Below are 13,726 nucleotides of genomic sequence, written 5' to 3'. Positions count from 1 at the left end.
CATACATTTTTTGAATGGTACAAAACCATTTTTCTGAATTACACGAACATTTTTTTACATTGAAAATTTTCTAAATATGATAGGTGAGTTTTTTGAAACATGTGAACATTTTTGAAATATCACATTTTTTTGAATGGTACTAAATTTTTCTAATTTGAGCGAACATTTTTACACTGTATGAACATTTTTTATATGTGTGATGAACACTTTTAGGAAGTTATGTAAATAAGGTTTTTTCATAATATATGTACTTAACTTTTTTTAAATATAAACAAAAGTACAAAAATTTGAACGTTCCAATACCACATGCTACTGGCAGGCCCACTATTGGCTAACTGTAGGCGGGCTTAGCTTCCTCCTCGCTTAAGGCAAGACATAGACTTGCATTGAGCCATGGGCGGAGCCAGGGGTATTCCATGGAATACCAAGGATTTAGGCAACAAAAAAATAGATTTATTCTAAACAAATAGATATACCTTTTTTTAGGTATATAGATTGCAGGCTGAAATAGGCACAAACTGAAGCCCACAGGACACTTGTCCAGCCCACGCAACAGCCAAGAGGCTGAGAGTCTAGCCCACGCAAGTGACGCAGCAGGTAGCCCTCAACTGCGGTGGGAGGAGCAGGGACCAGACTCGCGGCGACTATATCGCGCCTTCCTATGCGCCGCTCGTTGCGGCAAACAGTCGGCCGCCCGCACAGGAGTGCTCCGACTGGGCCGGCCCATGTATAGCGCCAACGGCTAGGGATCGAACTCACGCCAGACAGTTGATTACGCGAGATGCTAGCCACCAACACCAACTGGGAGTTCTTGGAAAGTACCTGCGCGCATCACTTTTAATATACTGTGAAAGTATAACGTACAGATTTGCAGGATCATATTTGCCGTGGCGTACAGATTTTTCAATTGTTGCAAACATTTTAGAAAACACGAACAATTTTTTGGAAAATTTCAGATTTCGAAATAGTTTTTGAATTACATAAAAAGAATTAGAATTGCATGCAGTTTTTGAAAATTTTAGAAGATTTTCGAGAAACAAGAACAAATTTGTAAACATATTTTTTAAATGACATACATTGTTTGAAATGTTTCAAACATTTTCTGAAACGGAGAACAAACTTTAAAGAACGAACATTTTTTGGATCTTGAGAACAAATTTTGAAACGGAGAACAAATTTGGAAGCACGAACATTTTTTGAATCTTGAGAACAAATTCTAATACGAGAACAAATTTGGGAGCGCGAACAATTTTTTAAAGCACGAACATTTTTTAATCTTGAGAACTAATTTTAAAACGGAGAACAATTTTGAAAAATACCGAATTTTTTTGGAAGCGCGAACAATTTTTTAAAGCATGAACATTTGTTTTAATCTTGAGAACAAATTTTGAAATGGAGAACAATTTTGAAAAATACCGAATAAATTTGGAAGCACGAACATTTTATGAAAACGGGAACAAAAAATCAAAATCCGGTACATTTCTGCATTTCGAAACTTTTCAACAATTTGTGTAACGAGAACAATGTTTGAATCTTGAGAACTTCTTTTGAGATCTCAACATTTTATGGAAACACAAACAAAATTTGCATATTTTGAAATTATTTTGATAAAAAAAAAGAAGAAAAGGAAAGGAAAAAGACATAAAAAACCAAAGAAAGAAAACAAACAGAAAAATTGAAAAAAGAAAAAAGAAATAGATATCACTAAAAACGAAAAAAGAAGAAAAAAGAAAAAATAAAACTAGAAAACAAAGGAAAAAGAAAAGGAGAAACAGAAAAATAAGAAGAAGAAAGGAAAAGGAAAACGAAAAAAAAAAGAATACACAGGAAAAAACTGGGTTCAGATTTGGGCGTACTGTGTAAAGCTCGAACTGGGCCGGCCCATCTCCTGTCCCAAGCATGCTTACCCTGTGCGAATCCCCGACACTTCGCCGCAGCGAGTGGCGAATAGATTTTTCCCGCGCCTTCAGAGAGACTGTAGGATGTCTCGCTGAAGGGCTACAAGTCGGGCCGGTTCATTTTGCGCACTATTAAGAAGAAGGAAAGAAAAATTGGAGGAAAGCAGCGAGCTCTGCTAGCCATCGCGACCACCAACTCTTCGTGTTAAATAGCGGGGGCACATCCTACTTGAAGCCACTCGAGCCGGTTTTCTCCGGATTTTTTTTCTTTTTTTCTTTTTCTCATTTTTTTTCCTTTTGTTCTCCAGTTTTTTCATTTTTTTCATTTTTTTGTTTCCTTTTTTTCTACATTTTTAAGTTCTTGATCAAAAAAATTAAGACATGTTCAACAGTTTTTTATACACGTTAGCATTTTGCAAATGCTTGATTAACATTTTTCAAATATTTGTTCAACAGTTTTTCAAATGCTTGATTAACACTCTTTATACACATAATAAAAAAATCATCATTTTTAAATACATGGTCAACAATTTTTCTATACACATTTAACATTTGTCAAATGCATGATCAACATTTTACAAATACTTGTTCAACATATTTTCAAATGCTTAATTCACATTTTTATATACATGATGAAAAAAATCATCATTATTTAATACATGTTCAACATTTTCTCTATACTCATTTAACATTTTACAAATGCTTGATCACCATTTTTCAAATACTTATTCAACATATTTTTTTCAAATGCTTGATTAGCATCAATTTTTTAATTCATGGTCAACAGTTTTCTATACACATTTAATATTTTTCAAATGCTTGATCAAAATTTCTCAAACACTTGTTCAAAACAATTCGAATGCTTGATTAACATTTTTTAAATACATGATCACATTTTGAATAATTTTTTTATACATTTTTTGTATATGTGATAAACATTTTTTCTATACACATTTAAGTTTTTTCAAATGCTCGGTTAACATTTTCCAAATATTTTTTATGAAGTGTTTTCTGTAATATATATTTAAAATATTTTAAAGTATAAAAAGATAAATCCAAAAAGAAATGAAAAAGAAAAGAAGAAAAAGAAGGTTCTGGCTTCCCGCGCTCTAGGGCCGGCCCATCTCGGTCTCTCCTTCAGTGAGGGTTCCTAGATATAGAGGCTCCCAGACTCCGGTACTCGGTTGCTCCCGACCCATCTGCCGCAGCGACGGGATTCTCAAAAAGAAAAAAAAATGTTGATGCAGCGAGCGGGATGGTGGCACCACGACGGACAATACCAGCAGTGGCGGATCTAGAATTTGACAATGTGGGGCCAACAATGAACAGCTTTACAATGGCTAGAAAAAATATACTACATTACACCAAAATTACTTTAATAAACATTGCACCAGTAAAATAGAATTTGTAATTTATGTATGGGGCAATGGCATCCATGACCCCACCCCTAGATCCGCCAATAGGCACTAGCAAGCAAGTCTTCGGCCCTCCGCCAGTTCCAGCCTCCCAGGTTCCTGCCCTCCGCTGATTCGCAGCTGCCTGCTGCTTGCCCTCGGCCTCGTCCTTGGCCTCGGCCCTCGCCATTGTACACAGTAATTTTCTCCTCTAATTTATAACTAATCCCAAATTAAGAACGAATCACTATATTGCTTGATGAAATTTAGTAGGAAAATGTTTTTCCATGACACTACCACTGATTGCTACTTTGTTTGATAAAATTTAGAACAAATCACTGTATTGTTAGGTGAAGATAATTCTGGCATCATGTTGATGATTCATGAATCCTTTCCATCTGCCAACTATTAAAATGAAAACAATGATCAAGTAATCATTTGGAAATTTCAGGTATATCAACTATGCAAACTACTTTAAAAGCAACAACTTAAACTGTTGTAAGAATATTTTTTTCAGCAAGCCTACTGCATGCAATGTAGTTGTGTATTGTTCAATTTTCAAAATAAAACAAACCCAAGAAATTATCTATTGGCAAGTCGAAAACTTCAAAACTGCTATTGAATGCGACCACTTGGAACTCTGCTGGATAGTTCATTGCCAGTCTTTGTACATGTGTGCATTAGCAACTAATTGACTTTGTTTGATGAAGTTCTAGAACGAATATGGGTTTTTTCTTGTGTGCTTGTAATGTAAGAATCTCCATCATTTCGTACATTTATGCAAGGTCCGAAAAAGTGCGACCACTTTGGGTCTATTGTACGCAACGTTTTCCTACATTTTTGCAAGACGTTGTTTTCAGAACTGGAACCCGTGACCTCATGGTCACAAGGCAACAGCTTTACCATTGTGCCAAGGCTCCCCTTCAAATTTGTTTTCTACTGCATTGGGGGGAAAAATCTGGCTCCACCACATTCTGTCGTATTACAATTTTTTTACAATGAATACCAAGAAGCAAATTCCTGGCTCCCTGTCGGGACTGGGATGGCAATTATCTCCGGGGTTATGCTTAATTTAGTCATGTGCGGCTGCATGGTCCTCGCCTAGCCCTCCCCTCGCGCCGCTGGCCGCTCCGGCCGCGTCAGCCACATCCCTCGCCGGCTGCCACTCCGGCACCGGTAGCCACCTCCTTCACTCTATTCGCGTGTCGACTCTCTCCCAATGGCACTCTCTGATCTCAAGTTCGAGCAAGGCTTGCCCTTTGAAGCTTTCATCTGGAAGCAATATGGGGTGCTTATCAACCATTTTGATGGTGGCAGACTCAAGGAATTCATCCTGGTGGCTGAGGTGACACGCTCTAAACTCTGTATCAATGTGGATTCAGTCAGTCTCATGCTTCAATCTTGCTTTGGGGGACATGCTTCTCGTTTCAAAGTTTCTTGCCTTCAGAATTGGTCTTTCAAGTTCAGTGTTTCTTCCAAAGATGTGGGTTTTGCCATTATCAAAGGAGGAAATTGTGCCAATGATCTTTTCAATCTTGGTTTCTTTTTGTGGGGGAAGGGTGGTCCTGATTTCAAGATAGAATTCCGGCTGTATCAGCAAGAGCTTGATCAAGAATGGACTATAGTTGATCGATCTGCTGATCGTAGATCCTATGCAGCCGCTCTTCAAAATCCTCGTATTTTTCAGGACCACACTTCCTCAGTCAGATCTCCAGCCAGATCCGGTGCTCCTCGTCCCCTGTCAGTTTTGGAGCGTCTTGCTCAATCAACGACTGCCTGATACATCTCCAACGTATCTATAATTTTTGATTGTCCCATGCTATTATATTACCCGTTTTGGATGTTTATGGGCTTTACTTTACACTTTTATATCATTTTTGGGACTAACCTACAAACCAGAGGCCCAGCCTGAATTGCTGTTTTTTTTGCCTATTTTAGTCTTTCGAAGAAAAGGAATATCAAACGGAGTCCAAACGGAATGAAACCTTCTAGAGCGATCTTTTTGGAACAAACACAATCCAGGAGACTTGGAGTGGATGTCAAGCAGCAAACGAGGCGGCCACGAGGGTGCCCAGCACGCCCTAGGGGGTGGGCGCGCCCCCCACCCTCATGGCTCAACCGACCTACTTCTTCCTCCTATATATATCCACGTACCCTGAAAACATCCAAGAGCACCATGAAAAACTATTTTCACCACTGCAACCTTCTGTATCCACGAGATCCCATCTTGGAGCCTTCGTCGGCACTCCGCCGGAGGGGGAATCGACCACGGAGGGCCTCTACATCATCTCCAAGGCCTCTCCGATGAGTTGTGAGTAGTTTACCATAGACCTTCGGGTCCATAGTTATTAGCTAGATGGCTTCTTCTCTCTCTTTGAATCTCAATACAATGTTCTCCTCGATCTTCTTGGAGATCTATTCGATGTAACTCTTTTTGCGGTGTGTTTGTCGAGATTCGATGAATTGTGGGTTTATGATCAAGTTTATCTATGAGAAATATTTGAATCTCCTCTAAATTCTTTTATGTGTGATTGGTTATCTTTGCAAGTCTCTTCGAATTATCAGTTTGGTTTGTCCTACTAGATTGATCTTTCTTGCAATGGGAGAAGTGCTTAGCTTTGGATTCAATCTTGCGGTGTCCTTTCCCAGTGATAGCAGGGGCAGCAAGGCATGTATTGTATTGTTGCCATCGAGGATAAAAAGATGGGGTTTATATCATATTGCATGAGTTTATCCCTTTGCATCATGTCATCTTTCTTAATGTGTTACTCTGTTCTTATGAACTTAATACTCTAGATGCAGGCAGGAGTCGGTCGATGTGTGGAGTAATAGTAGTAGATGTAGAATCGTTTCGATCTACTTGTCACGGACGTGATGCCTATATACATGATCATGCCTAGATAATCTCGTAACTATGCACTTTTCTATCAATTGCTCAACAGTAATTTGTTCACCCACCGTAATACTTATGCTATCTTGAGAGAAGCCACTAGTGAAACCTATGGCCCCCAGGTCTATCTTTTATCATATAAGTTTCCCATCTACTTTTATTTGCATCTTTACTTTGCAATCTATATCATAGAAATACCAAAAATATTTATCTTATCTTATTATCTCTATCAGATCTCACTTTCGCAAGTTTCCGTGAAAGGATTGACAACCCCTTTATCGCGTTGGTTGCGAGGTTCTTGTTTGTTTGTGTAGGTACGAGGGACTTTTGAGGAGCCTCCTACTGGATTGATAACTTGGTTCTCAAAAACTGAGGGAAATACTTACACTACTTTGCTGCATCACTCTTTCCTCTTCAAGGGAAAACCAACGCAGTGCTCAAGAGGTAGCAAGAAGGATTTCTGGCGCCGTTGCCGGGGAGGTCTTTGCTCAAGTCAAGACATACCAAGTACCCATCACAAACTCATCTCCCTCGCGTTACATTATTTGCCATTTGCCTCTCGTTTTCCTCTCCCCCACTTCACCCTCGCCGTTTTATTCACCCTTCTTCTGTTCGTCCTTTTCGTTTGCTTTGATGTCTTACTTGGCTCGTTTGCTCGTTTGGTTGGAATAGTTGTTTATTTATTTCTAAATAAAGAACCTAAGATCTATGGATCCTCATCCGCTTGCTAATCTTTTTAAGAGATCCAATTATGATGAACCAATTGCTAGTGAGTTTTGTGCACTAGATTATCTTTATGAAGTTTTGCTTGAAATTCGTGAATCTGAAAATTATGATGAAGAAATTTATGAAGAGATTCACAATGGCTCCTTGAATAAAAAGCATGATTGCAATGATTTTACTATAAATTCTCTTGATGTCAATTGTGCTAATAATATGCAAAACCCTAAGCTTGGGGATGCTAGTTTTGCTATGTCTACTACCTGTTGCAATGATCATGATTGGGGTGATTCTTCTTATGATCTTGAAAATTTGTTTAAGCCACATGATGAATATGAGATTGATAATAGTGTTTCCAATAATATTGAAAGTGAGTTTGGAAGAGTGTCAACTTTAGATCTGTGACACCCGGATAATTAGACTACAGTAATTCCCTGCTAATGATGCCACGTCACCTCGAATTACTGTTGATAATCTCGCATTAGTTCAAAATGATTTAAATTCAAATTGAATTAAAGGCAAAAAACAAAAGTTTTCAAACAATAAAACTAAAAAATTTGGGTTGTGCCAAATAATGCGTATGTAATTATGGTGAAGAAACCACACTGTTATAGTATATCTAGATGCACCAAAATAATAAAAACAGCAACAAAAACAATTATTTAAATACCTTTTGTAACTAGTAAAATATCAAACTAATTTATTTGGGGACTAGACATTTTCTAACTGTGGACTAAGTTGAGATACCAATTTAGATGCTAGGTGTAAATTTTACTAAAACTAAAATAAACTGTAAAGAAAATAAACAAAATAAGAAAAAAAGAGAGAGAAGGTTGCACTGTGCACTGTAGCCCATGGCTACAGTACCCAACCCAGCCCACCTATCCCTCTTCTTCCTACTGCTCACAGAGAGCTCTGTGGCCGCACTCACAGCGTCCACCGCGTGGATCCTCCACGCGTTGGCCATCCACCGATGCCCTGAGGGGATAAGAGCCTCGTCGACCCCTTAGCGAACCCTAGTATCCACTCACTCCCTCTCCCTCACTCGCTCTCTCCCTCTGTATTCCGCCCGACGCCGCCGTTGCCGTGCGCCACTCGATCCCGCGGCCACCGCTGTCCCCGCGCCCCGCCAATGTGTCCAGCAGCTCCGGCGTGGTCCTCTTCATCGTCATCGTCCATGGGTCAAGGCTGAGGAGCCGCCGCAACGTCGCCATCGACCACCTCGTCCTCTACCTCCGGTCACCGCGACGCCATCGTCGGATTCGTCGTCTTCACTGCATCCCGCGCCTCCCCAAGCCTCTTCCCGTCAATGATGTGAGCTGGCACGCCTTTCCCCTCTGCCTCCCCCTCGATCTGCATCCTCTAGCTGCCGTGCTCGTCGTTGCCATCTCGCGTTAGAAGTCCCCATGGCTGGCGCTCCACTCACGTTACCTCTGCCTTGCTCCCTCACTCACACACCCGCCCCAGGTCGCGCCCCGGCCTCCCGCTGCCGCACTCGGTCGCGCCTGTAGCCGCCGCTACCCACACTCCCCTGGCCACGCGCCGTGCTGCCTTGCCCCTGTCCCACGCGTGGCCTCTCCTCCCCGCTGGCTGCTCCTGTGGTTGGCCATGGCCGAGCGGCCATGCGCGCATGTGTGCGTGCATTCTGTGTGTGTGCGTGCGTGTGCGTGCAGTGTGTGTGTGTGTGTTGAGTGTGGCCATGCCCACCTCCGGCCGCGTCCGCCTCTGGCCTCGACCGCCTCCGGCTGCCGCTGCTGCGTTGCTCGCTGCCTGCTACTAGTGCAACGCTGCTACAGTAACATTCAGTTACTGTAGCAGCTGCTAGCTTTTATAAAACAACATTGGTTAGCCCCCTGAACAACCTCAAAACAACAGCAAAACATGCTTGAACATAGATAGAAATTATATGGGCGTGTAGTACACTTGGCAGGGTTCAATTCTTTCCATTGGACCAAATTCAAAAGTCGCCTAGATTAATTTCTATAAAAATGACAAGTCCATGTTCTGTTAACTAGAAGAACTGAAAAACAGATTCTGGAATTGACATCCAGTAGCACTTTTCAAACGAAGATTTGGACAGGCAAATGGGCACTAATGTAGATGACCATGAAACTGTGATGTAGATCATGGAAAGATGATAAAAATTGGTAAAGGGCACTAAGCCATAGGATGGAGAGAACTACAGTTATAGCCTTCGGAAAACAGCCAAGTGATGTTTAAAACCGAGGATTTCTCAGACTTAGCCAATTTTCAGGGAATTCCAAATAACTATTTAAATCTTTAAAAATTAATATAAAATAATCCATAACTCGGATGAAATACTTTGTCCATGAAAGTTGCTCAGAACGACGAGACGAATCCGGATACGCAGCCCGTTCGTCCACCACACATCCCTAGCATAGCAAACACGCAACTTTCCCCCTCCGGTTCATCTGCCCGAAAACGCGAAACATCGGGAATACTTTCCCGGATGTTCCCCCCTTCATCGGTATCACTTACTACCGCGTTAGGGCATACCTAGTACCGCGTATTGCCTCATTATGTTTTGTGATGCTTTGTTTGCTCCGTATTTACTGTTTCTTCCCCCCTCTTCTTCTACGGTAGACCCCGAGACTGGCGCTGATGCCACCGAGTACGACTACGTCACCGACGACCCTTCTCCCTGTACAACAGAGCTTCCAGGCAAGCCTCCCCCCTTGATCACGAGATATCGCCTATTCTTCTCTATACTGCTTGCATTAGAGTAGTATAGCATGTTACTGTTCGGTTACTCCTATTCTGTTGCATAGCCTGTCATTGTTGCTACAGTCATTGATACCTTACCCGCAATCCTAATTGTTTAGTATAGGATGCTAGTTTATCATCATTGGCCCTACATTCTTGTCAGTCTGCCTTGCTATACTATTGGGCCGTGATCACTCGGGAGGTGATCACGGGTATATACTATACATACATACATACATATTATACAGATGGTGACTAAAGTCGGGTCAGCTCGATGAGTACCCGCAAGTGATTCTGATGTGGGGGCTGGAAGGACAGGTGGCTCCATCCCGGTAGAGGTGGGCCTGGGTTCCCGACGGCCCCCGAATGTTACTTTGTGGCGGAGCGACAGGGCAGGTTGAGACCACCTAGGAGACAGGTGGACCTGGCCCTGTTCGGCGTTCACGGATACTTAACACGCTTAACGAGATCTTGGTATTTGATCTGAGTCTGGCCACTGGCCTATACGCACTAACCAACTACGTGGGAAAGATATGGGCACTCGTCGTCGTGGTATCAGTTGAAGCCTTCGCGACGTCAGCGACTGAGCGGCGCGCGCCGGGTTGGACTGCGTAACGCGACTTCCTTTGTAATGGAGGTTGCTAGGTCTGCTCACCGGCCGCGTACGCAACGTGCAGGTGTGCAATGGGCGATGAGCCCAGACCCCTGCGCGCATAGGATTTACACCGGCGTGCTGACCTCTCTGTTGTGCCTAGGTGGGGTTGCGACGTGTTGATCTTCCGAGGCCGGGCATGACCCAGGAAAGTGTGTCCGGCCAAATGGGATCGAGCGTGTTGGGTTATGTGGTGCACCCCTGTAGGGAAGTTAATCTATTCGAATAGTCGTGATCTTCGGTAACAGGACGACTTGGAGTTGTACCTTGACCTTATGACAACTAGAACCGGATACTTAATAAAACACACCCTTCCAAGTGCCAGATACAACCCGGTGATCGCTCTCTAACAGGGCGACGAGGAGAGGATCGCCGGGTAGGATTATGCTATGCGATGCTACTTGGAGGACTTAAATCTACTCTCTTCTACATGCTGCAAGATGGAGGCTGCCAGAAGCGTAGTCTTCAATAGGACTAGCTATCCCCCTCTTATTCTGGCATTCTGCAGTTCAGTCCACTGATATGGCCTCCTTACACATATGCCCATGCATATGTAGTGTAGTTCCTTGCTTGCGAGTACTTTGGATGAGTACTCACGGTTGCTTTCTCCCCCCCTTTTCCCCCTTTCCTTTCTTTCTGGTTGTCGCAACTAGATGCTGGAATCCAGGAGCCAGACGCCATCATTGACGACGACTCCTACTACATCGGAGGTGCCTACTACTACGTGCAGCCCGCTGACGACAACCAGGAGTAGTTTAGGAGGATCCCAGGCAGGAGGCCTGCGCCTCTTTCGATCTGTATCCCAGTTTGTGCTAGCCTTCTTAAGGCAAACTTGTTTAACTTATGTCTGTACTCAGATATTGTTGCTTCCGCTGGCTCGTCTATGATCGAGCACTTGTATTCGAGCCCTCGAGGCCCCTGGCTTGTATTATGATGCTTGTATGACTTATTTATGTTTTAGAGTTGTGTTGTGATATCTTTCCGTGAGTCCCTGATCTTGATCGTACACGTTTGCATGCATAATTAGTGTATGATTGAACCGGGGGCGTCACAAGTTGGTATCAGAGCCGACTGCCTGTAGGAATCCCCCTTCCATACTCCTTGGCCAAAGTCGAGTCTAGTCATTGCAAAACTTTTACTAACATGGCTGTGTGCCTTACGGGCCCACGTCGCCATTGGGTGGTATTAGGATCTTTTACTCCTTGTCTATACTCTGGGACTCTGATCTCTCTTCTATTCGGGTTAAATGAATTTTGCTAAATCTAACATTAGGATCTCGTTATCACTTTCACCCGGAGAGCCCCTTATCACTGATGATCATCTGCTACACATGAAGACCCTGAAGATACTCTCCGCTGTTAACCCAAGAACTTGTGTTCATCGCGTTTGCAATTCCCCTTCCACCGTCAACCCTTATGGATAACTACTTGCAGTTGTTATTCTTACATTAATCCCCGGTTGGTCTTGTTATTACAAGATACCCCGAAACACTCGTCGTTGTTTCGATAATCCTTTGAGGTTACTGCCTTGCTGTTCTTTGTCACCTGAATACCCCTACGGATAATTCTCGCACTTATCGAGTATCCGCTCATCCCCCAGTTGTTCATGTGTTTCACAATGGTCTTCGAAATACTATTCGATCCTCCAAAAATCCTTAGTAGCTTATTGCTCTGCAATACTGGTCTACTTGCATGATGGATGCTTTCCATATGTCTGGCAATATTCGTTAGTATCCTTAGGCACCGTCATTTTGATCCTTTTGATTCAACATGAGTGCGAATGCACGCAATCATCAGTTGATCCTTTTAAATTATCTTTTCGGCTCAGACGTCATTTTAAACATGAGTTGGTTCTTGACCAATCAATGCCTTGATCGGTTATGCTTCTAAGTCTATTAAACTTATTCATTTTTCAATCAGAACAATTGCTTCTGATCCCTTGATTTGGAAATCATAAAATTTCTTTGCATTAAGCTTCAATTAGTTAGTTGTTTCTAGAATCGAATGCCTTTGCATTGTTTCTTCCTCTGTTTGAGTACCGATGCTCACATCAGATCCCTTGAGAACCATCGGATCCTTTGTTGGATTTTACCCGACAACGTCCCTCATATTCAATCACTTTGGAAGTTCTTTCCCTGATACATAATGTCGTTGTTAAATCCTATTCTCTGATTTGGCCAACCATGCTCTGCTTTCGAGCTGGTGATATTTACTATTGAAGCTTGTGGTATATGTTTCCACGATGCCCAGAGGGGTTGAACATATGCCTTCCTTAATCTGTGTGAACCCGAAATTTTTCACGGGTCATACTCCTCTGGTAATTCACTAGGTAGGTTTCACACTCGACTCATTTTAATAGAGAAGTGAATGAATGGTCATGCATTGGAGAAGTGGGAGTCGACCTTGAACTTTGTGTTCATGCCCATGGACACGATGCTAATCTTATCATGGATGCTCCTCTTAAACCCTCTTTGGTATAAGTTCTTATATCTGGGATTCGGCCTTTTGCAATCGTGGTTCTGGCCATGTTCTCCTTTTAAATACCATTTCTTGGACAAGTTGAAGTACTTGTCTTCTGTAGATCATTGCACCTGTCCAACCTTTACTTTGCTCTAGCGTTGAGTATTAAACTCTGGTATCTCAAGAATATCATGGAACTGCATAACTTATTATGAGTTCTTCAAGTATTATATCTCACTGATTCCAATTTTCCCCGGGTTCTGAGTTGTTAGACACTCAAGGACATTGATAAGTGAATCAATTCCGCACTCCGATTCAATAAAGTAATCTCCGTTGATTATGAGTTTAATAATCCTTCAAGTCATTCCTAGCCTGATCGGCTATATCATTACCATGTTAAATTTTAACTGTGCTACCCGGTCCTTCTTCCCGTAGCACAATTATTTGACGATGAGCTAAGCTTACGTTTATCTTCCTCATCATATCATTTTGCCTTGGACAACAAGCTTGGTTTCGAGTTTGTGCCGTACCCTTGGTTCCAATAACCTTTCGCTTTACCATTCATTTGACTTGATGTCATCGCCGATCGATTACATCTTGAAATCTCTCGACAAAGTGTGTCGTGATCATCATCAACCTCATGACCTCTTCCAGGATATCAAATGAGTTCATGATGAGAAATACCATCCTTGCCCTCGATGATCTGCGTTATCATCGACCACTTTATTGCCTTCCTGCCAACACAAGCTTATTCGTGTTTGATGTTATACCTTGAGTTCCTTGCTATCCAGCAATTGTTCTCCCTTACCTTGGAAAATTAACATCTCTTATGTCATCAATGTTGTGAGAATTTCACCACCTCTTAAGAATTCTTGGTATGGTGATACTTCTCACCATCACCATTCTTTCTTGGGTCCTCGTGTTGATTCCAACCAGGGTACCAACAAGTGAGCGGTGCTGTTTGGATTCCGCCCTTCTAGCAACCCTAT

General features: G+C 42.3%; 1 pseudogene; it reads right to left on the bottom strand.

Moving 5' to 3' along the window:
• LOC119338745 overlaps positions 1-8,116 on the bottom strand; it is a 15,783-nt pseudogene extending 7,667 nt beyond the window's left edge.
• Positions 8,117-13,726: the final 5,610 nt, after the last annotated feature.

The sequence above is a fragment of the Triticum dicoccoides genome, chromosome 7B (assembly GCF_002162155.2).
Source record: "Triticum dicoccoides isolate Atlit2015 ecotype Zavitan chromosome 7B, WEW_v2.0, whole genome shotgun sequence".
In the NCBI taxonomy this organism is placed as follows: domain Eukaryota; kingdom Viridiplantae; phylum Streptophyta; class Magnoliopsida; order Poales; family Poaceae; genus Triticum; species Triticum dicoccoides.
The sequence above is the reverse complement of the archived record's forward strand: the minus strand, read 5'-3'. Positions and strand labels throughout refer to the sequence as shown.